The sequence below is a fragment of the Helianthus annuus genome, chromosome 6, assembly GCF_002127325.2.
Source record: "Helianthus annuus cultivar XRQ/B chromosome 6, HanXRQr2.0-SUNRISE, whole genome shotgun sequence".
NCBI lineage: Eukaryota > Viridiplantae > Streptophyta > Magnoliopsida > Asterales > Asteraceae > Helianthus > Helianthus annuus.
Window position 1 is genome coordinate 77,157,753 of NC_035438.2, and position 7,776 is coordinate 77,165,528.

General features: G+C 36.4%; 1 long non-coding RNA gene across 1 annotated transcript; it reads left to right on the forward strand.

The window, feature by feature from the left end:
• The first annotated feature begins 4,301 nt into the window (after positions 1–4,301).
• LOC110864131 lies at positions 4,302–4,640 on the forward strand. The gene is made up of 2 exons (XR_002549653.2): positions 4,302–4,371; positions 4,465–4,640. It is a non-coding gene; the product is annotated as an uncharacterized LOC110864131 (long non-coding RNA).
• Positions 4,641–7,776: the final 3,136 nt, after the last annotated feature.

Sequence of the window (7,776 nt, forward strand, 5' to 3'; positions counted from 1 at the left end):
TAAAGGCTAGTGGAGGTCACCTGGTATAGCTGTCCACAGATGGTCATTGGTTACACGTCACTTTCTCGCCTTTTACTATTTGTCTCCTTCGTGTTGACATTGTTGGTGCATACATTTGTCGACTTCGTCTTGTATCGAGTCTTAGACTTAGAATGTTAGATCAGGGCACGTTGTACGATAATATGTCAAGTTTCAGGTTGTATAAATGATGATTTCGCTCATAGTGACTGATTTCGCTCATAATGACATTATGTCATTTGGAGCAAAATCACAAGGTAGTGATTTCGCCCCAAATGACCTAATGCCATTAGGAGCGAAATCTCCTCACCTATATATATCCTTCTTGAGCAAAATCAAGTATGCATGTCTTGTTTCTGGTACCGAACTGCTGCCGAAGTGCCGTTTGACCTGTAATCAGTGTGAAATCAATATACAAGGCAATATTTAGTAGAACAAGCTGTTTTTCGTGTCCGTTTCTTGTTATTCCGCACCTGAAACGGATTAGAACGCCTCTGATTGACTCGTTCGGGTCAACACGCGATCCTACAAGTGGTATCAGAGCTCAGGACGAGGAGTTCTTGCCAAAACAGCATCATTTTCTGTCTTCTACACCTTCTTTTATCTGTTCAGGAAGATTTCATGGTCGGAATTGGACAAAATTTTCACAGACTGCTAAATTGAACATAGACAAACCCTTGAAAGTTTGAGACTGAAATTCAAAGTAAAAATGGACCAAATTGACTTCCGATTTGATTTCGCTCGAGTGGACAGTTTGTGATTTCGCCCCAAACAACCCTGATTTCGCCCCAAACAACCCTAATTTCGCCCCAAATGCCCTGATTTTGCCCCAAACAACCCTGATTTCGCCCCAAATAGCCCTAATTTTGCTCCAAAAGCCCTAATTTCGCCCCAAATACCCCTGATTTCGCTCCTAAGCTGCATAATAAGCTGGTTTCGCTCCAGATTACCTGTGATATTTTCCCAACTTGCTATTTCGCTCGAAAGTGACTGATTTTGAAAAACGTACTACCAAATCATGGTCGAAGAATTCTACAATGCTTTTGCGACACCGGTTGCACCTGTCACTGCTGCTGAGACTGTATATAGTGAAAATGAGACGGGTACTCATCAGAAACCACCAAAACTGATGTATATTGATGATTTTCAGGGTTGGAAAAACCGATTCGAGAATTGGGTTCAAGCCTACAGATTTGATGCTTGGTGTTCACTGCTGAAAGACTATGAGAGACCAAAGAATGAGCGTGGTTTGGAAAAGGGTTTCAATGATTTTACAGAAGCTGATAAGTTGAAATATACTTGTGAAAAGATGATGATCAGCATTTTACAGCAAGCAGTTAAAGAAGACATCTTTGTCTTACTTCAACATAACGGAACAACTAGATCAATCTGGGAGGCATTAATTCAGAAATTCAGAGGGAGTGCTGACATGATCAAAAACAAAAAGGCGTTATTGAAGAAGTCGTTTGACATGTTTACTGCATTTGATCATGAAACCACGAAACAGACAATAGATAGATATTGTCATCTGGTTCTATAAATGGGAAGATTGGATATTCAGAAAGATGATGTGTAACGCCCCAAAATTTGAAAACATATATTTACCCTATGTTTTCACATGATGTAACACGAAATAAAATAACTAGGCCATTTAACCTAGTTAAAATACTTGGTAAAATAAGTATTGAATGAAATGGATGGCACTTGTGATGGTGTCACAAACTAGAGGGGCTAAACTTGAATAAGTGGGAAGTGTTTAAATCAAACACTTAACAAGTTTGAAGGGGGTGATGTGAAAGATTGTAATGAATTAAGGGTTAGTAGTGCCTAAACCCCAAACACACACTCTGTGCGTGTTCTGGGATCGATCAAGGGCAGGAGAAACAAGGGTTTACCCTTGTTCTTGGTAAAACTCATCAATTAGCAAGAGAATTCGATGTTAATCGGCTGCATGTCTTCAATTTTCGATCATCTAAGCATACCAAGCGAAGTGGTAAGTCGAATTTCTTGATTTGGTGAATTGTAGAAAAAGGGTTTCAACCCAATCATGAATCTGTGATATGATATGTCTAATTTGGATGTTAGGGTTACTCCCTAGAGTAGAAATCATGCTTGATTTTAGTTTAATTGAAAGAAAATTTTATAAACCCACTTGTAGTATAGAGATGATGATATGGAAGACTATACATGTTCAATGCTTGTGTGAGGTTGATGCGTGATGTTGTTGTAAGGAGTAATGGTTTGATAATGGTATGAAAAGTTATATGATTCTAGTTGAAATTGATAATCTATGTTGTGAACTAGGAAGAGTATGCATAAAACACTTGTACTATATGCTTAAATTGCTTGTACAATGTGCTTACAATGTTATATGCACGCTAAGTGTTCGATTAAATGCTTGAATGGGTAATATTATAAATTTAAATGAATTATGAAGTCTTGTGTTGCATGTAGAAAATTATGAAATTGGCCTTTTATATAAAAAGTGTTATGGAGTGCATACTATACGAGAATGCAAGAGTTATGTAAGTGTATGATTAAATGTATACAATGTCGTCCGTATAGTCGATTATGATGTTACGGGCATATGTTGATAAGTCGATAGTTACCTATGGTTAATAGTTGACTTTTGGAAGCCAATAAGCACAAGAAACATGATTTGACTCGTTATTGTAAAAGCAGGATTATAGGAAGTCGTTTGATACATGTTATGTTAATATGTGTTAATTTTGATTACCCGATGAATTACGTGTGTTGGAAAGGATATGAAGTTGATTAGATGTTTTGATACTTGTTAGAAATGACTAAGGAAGTTAAGTATGAATTATGCGAATGATATGATTGTTACATGTACAAATGAGTATGCTAATAAGAGCGTGGTTTCGATGAAATGAAAGTATAGGGATCACGTCGTGACGGACTCAAGCATGAAAGGATAACGGGTCAAGAAAAGGCAAGAAAACGGATACGAGCACGAATGCATAAGGTAAGTGATTCCGTAATCACTTCTTAGTTGTTTATGTAATGTTATATGCAATTTAATTATATGTGATAATTGAGGTCGAATAGGAATGAATTGTATGATGTCAATGAAGTATTAAACGGATTTTAGTTTTGATCCGAGCAAGGTAGGTGTGATTAAGAAATTGTAGCTAAGTAGTGGAATTGGTTACTTATGTAAGGAATTCCTTTGTTATTAAGGATAGAGCATAGTTGACTAAAATGCCCTTGATAGGTATATCGGGCAAACAACCTTAGAAGTCGTTTGGAAACGAGCTATTCGATTAGAGTAATGTCTTGGACAAGTATGAAAGCGAAGTATAGGGTTTGGTATGTCATAGTCCACTTAATGCGCAAATACCCATAACGGGTCAAAAATAAGCTTTTGAGCGAAAATGGGTTAAGAGGATGCAAGACGTCCGAGAATTTAATCTTTTATGATAGGTGCCAATGAAATTATTAAAGTTCTTATGAGATTGAGGTCAAATAAACTGATTATGTTGATAAATGCACGAACGGGTCAAATAGTTAGAAAATGATAATATGTCGAACGCACGTAAGTTAAGAATTTCCTTAAACCGAACGTGGGATTTCAAGTCCATATGATAGAGGATTAAATTACGATCACGTAGGAAAAAGAATCGGGTAAAACGGACAAGAAATGAGAAAGTTATGACCAAAACTGTAAAAATTCGTCATGCTGAAAGTTGCAGGTCTGAACCAGGCGCAAGGTTGCGCCCCCCTGGCACAAGGTTGCGCCCCTGACTGATGTCATCTGTATTGCGCCAAAACTGGCACAAGGTTGCGCCAGATTGGTTCCTTCTTGCGCCAATTGCTGGTTCTTTCATATTTTTCGCATTCTTCAACTCTAAACTTGTGTGAAGGCTATCTAAATACGTTATATGCATTATATAACTATATGTAAGTATGTAAGAATGTACGTGTAGATGTGTTTATGTTTGCATGTATGTTTTCGGGTGTATTTAAATAGATGTATGACTATACATATATGAAAGTATGTACATATGTAGTAAATGGGATTGGATGTACACAAAGGAATAAAGCTTGTATGTATGTATGTATGTATGTAAGTAAGTATGTATGTACATAAGTATGTATGCATGTATGTATGTAGGTATGAAATGAGTATGAACATACGTGTGTAGGTACTTATCCATGAAGTAGGATTTGTTGGTGCATGAAAGAAAGGATCTTGTATATATGCATATATATATGGCTCTAACATATTTTAATGGTCATGTTACTAATGGCGTGCCATGGTGAATGAAGTGTAACGCAGGAATAGCAAAGAAGTCTCACCGCGGGTCATATGATCAGATGGAAAGCCGGAATGTAAAGAGTTAACGGAACGAAAAATAAACGTAAATGAATTTTACATGTTTACGATGCGTACTGATGTTTATGAATTTTATGTGGTGAGCGCAGGTAGTACGAGATACGAAGGATCTTCAAGGGATAGAGATCAAGGACCGAGTCACAAGACAGATTGTACGGGAACGTTGGTGTTGAAATTTAGAAAACCCATGTCATGTATTTAATTGTAAATGAGTCGGTTGATGACTTCATGTGAAAAAGTTGTGTTAAAATGAAATTTTAAATAAGTTAAGGTATTTATAATGAAAGAAATTTTATGGCTTAAACTTCCGCTGCGACTCTTTGTCAAATACGAATTAGGGCGTAACATGATGATGAGTGGGTTGATAAGTTAGCAGAGGCTTTACCCCAACAGAAGTGGGGAACTTATCTGATGATTGTAAAACTCATGAGGAAGACTGAGAGTATGAACTTGGCTCAGTTTATCCAGACGATTGAAGAACAGGAGCTGGATATTCAGAATACTGCTATAATGACAAATCCAAATGCCAAGCAAGATGTCAGTCTGTACTATCGAGGAAACAAGTTTGAGGCCACTCCCAATCAAAGTCCAAAGATTAGTACTGCATTCAGTGCTGATGGTTCTGCAAGTCCAAATGCAAGTACTACAACTCAAAGTGGTGGATATACTTCATCATTCTCAAGCTTTGATCCAAACAGTAACACACCTAACTCTCAGAAGCCAAATTCTACAAATCTGCAGTGTAATGTGACCTTGAACATTCAGAATGGTCAACATCTTTCTCCTGAAGTGGCAAAACAACACATGGCATTTCTTGTCGCCATGTTAGAGTCGTATGAAAGTTTGATTGCTGGAAGAATTGGTAATCCGATGCTCACAAAAGAAGATTATGACCAAATCGATGCAGAAGAGCTTGAACTGATGGATGTGAAGTGGTGTTTAGCTAGTGCCTGCAGGAGAGCTGAAAAATTTCAACAGATTACTGGCAGAGACGAGTTTCGAGGAATGGCTACTTCTCCACTTGGTTTTGACAAGTCAAAGGTTACTTGTTTCCGATGTAAAGGAAAAGGTCACTTTAAACGGGAATGTAAGAACCAAGAGTCAACTGGAAGTCAAGAAAAGAGCAATTATTATCAGAAATCAATCTTTCATCAAATCGATCAACAACCTCAACAAAAGGAACCGCAAACTGCTCATGGGAAAATGATTGAAGAAGCCAATAGGAAAGCTTATTTTGGGATAATAGATCAAAGTGATGAGGTTGTTGCACAGGGGTTTAGCTGGGACAAGTATATACCTAGTGGAACTAAACCTGATGTGGCACTTGTTACCAGGATTCTGGATCAAAATAAGGATTGTCAGAAAAGGATTCCGATATTTCCAGATCTTGGAAGTGATGTTGATATGGATGATGAGGAAGAGTATCTTAACAAATGTAGAAAAAGCATTGATCCTGACAGTTTTAATTTTTTCTATGCAGATAAAGTTGAGATGTTGAATCAGAAGAAGATTGCTCGATTGCAGAGAGAGCTAGAAGCAGCAAAGCTACTTGCTGATGAAAAGGCGAAGACTGAAGCTGTAGAAACTAAAGTTGAAGCAATCACTGAGAATGTAAAAGAAAAGATTGTTGAGATAGAGAAAGTAGTGGAGAAAATTGTCAAAGTAGAAAAACTTGTGGAAGTTGAGAAAATTATTGAAAAGATTGTCGAAATAGAAAAGATTGTTGAAGTCGAGAAGCTTGTTGAAGTTGAAAAGATAGTTGAAAAGATAGTTGAAAAGATAGTTGAAGTCACGAATCCTTGTGAGAAATGTTCAGATTCGTGCAAAGCTTGTGAAGATAAAGATAAAAAGTTTGCTGATTTAGAGAAAATGAAAGAAGATCTACTGTCTGATGTGAAGTATGTGAAAGAGTCATACGACGTATTGAACAGGACAGTTGACAGTTTGAAAAGAATGAATGCAGAATTTGAAAAAGCAAATGATAAGATGAGGGAAACTTTGATGACAAAGCAAAGTGTCATGAATGATTACATCGAAGATTGTGCTAAGCTGAAGAAGGAGCTGGAACTTGAGAAAATTGAGAGTGAAAGGATTAATCGATTACTTTTGAGTTATACTACTTGTGATTATCTGATTGATCGTGTTTATCCTACTATTGCAGGTCTTGAAGCTTTCAAGAAGAAAGAAAAAGAAGAGGATACTGGTAAGACAAAAAGTGTCAAGTATAACAGATGTCCGCCTCCTATCTTTGAGAGTTATTCCCCAGGAAACCAAATGAGGAACAAGTAGACAAAGCTCTAAGCATCAAATTAAAGTCTGAAATCACTGATGAATTACCAGACAATATTGATGTTACATTCACAGCGTCTGACACTGATCATGAGTCTGAGTTAGTTAAGAAAGTTGTCGATCAGGTGTTGGATATGGATGAAGGTTTAAAGTCGGAGTCTAAGTCAGATAGTTCGAGTTCGTCTGAGAAAAGTCCGAGTTCACCGGTTAAAAGGGTTTATAATAAAGAATTCTTGTTATCAAAGAATAATTTGAATGATGAAATGTTTAAGGTTGCTTATACCTTGAATAATTCTGACAAATTATTTTCTGATGAGGAATTCCCAATAAGAAGTGTTAAAACTGAAATGATCAAAAGGGTTTTCAAATTAACAGAAATTAATATTTCTGAAATAAAAGATTTAAATCTTTCTGCAAAACCTAAACCTTACACTTCAAGGATTCAACAAAGAGTAAACAAGAAAATGGGTTACGGTTGTGGTTATAATTTCCAAAAGAAACCAAACCATAATGGTAATCTTAAAAAAAAGGTCTTGGTTTTAATTCGTCAGAAAGTTATAAAAATCAGAAAACTTATAAACCAAAAACAAAATTTGTTTCAGGAGGAAGCTCAGAGGATGAGCAGAAGAAACCATTCTGGAAGCAATCAAATCAAGAGTTTCTTGCTGAAGTGAAGAAGAATGTGAGAAAGTTTGCTGAAAGAGTTGACAGAAGAACCTGTTTCAAATGTCAAGAAATTGGTCACATAGCTTGGAATTGTCCCAAGACCAATTACCAAAAACAAGGAGTTTCTTCTAACTCTAACTTGAAAAAGATTTGTGTTGATAGAAAAGAACAATTGGTGAAAAATTGTAATTTGTTTGAAAATTCAAGTTCTGAAAAGGTTGAAAGTTCAAAACGTTTTTACAAAAGAAGAGGTGATTTGAACAAACAAAAGTGGGTTGTTAAAACAGAAAGTAGTTCTGACAATGAATCTGATTCCATAAAATCAGAGGAGTCATCGGTTGAGAAAAGAGTTGTGATTTCCGTTCCAGAAGTGAACGATGAAAATTTTCCTCCATTGTCAAAGGAAAATTTGATGAAGAAAGTGGGAAAGGTAGAAATCTCAAATC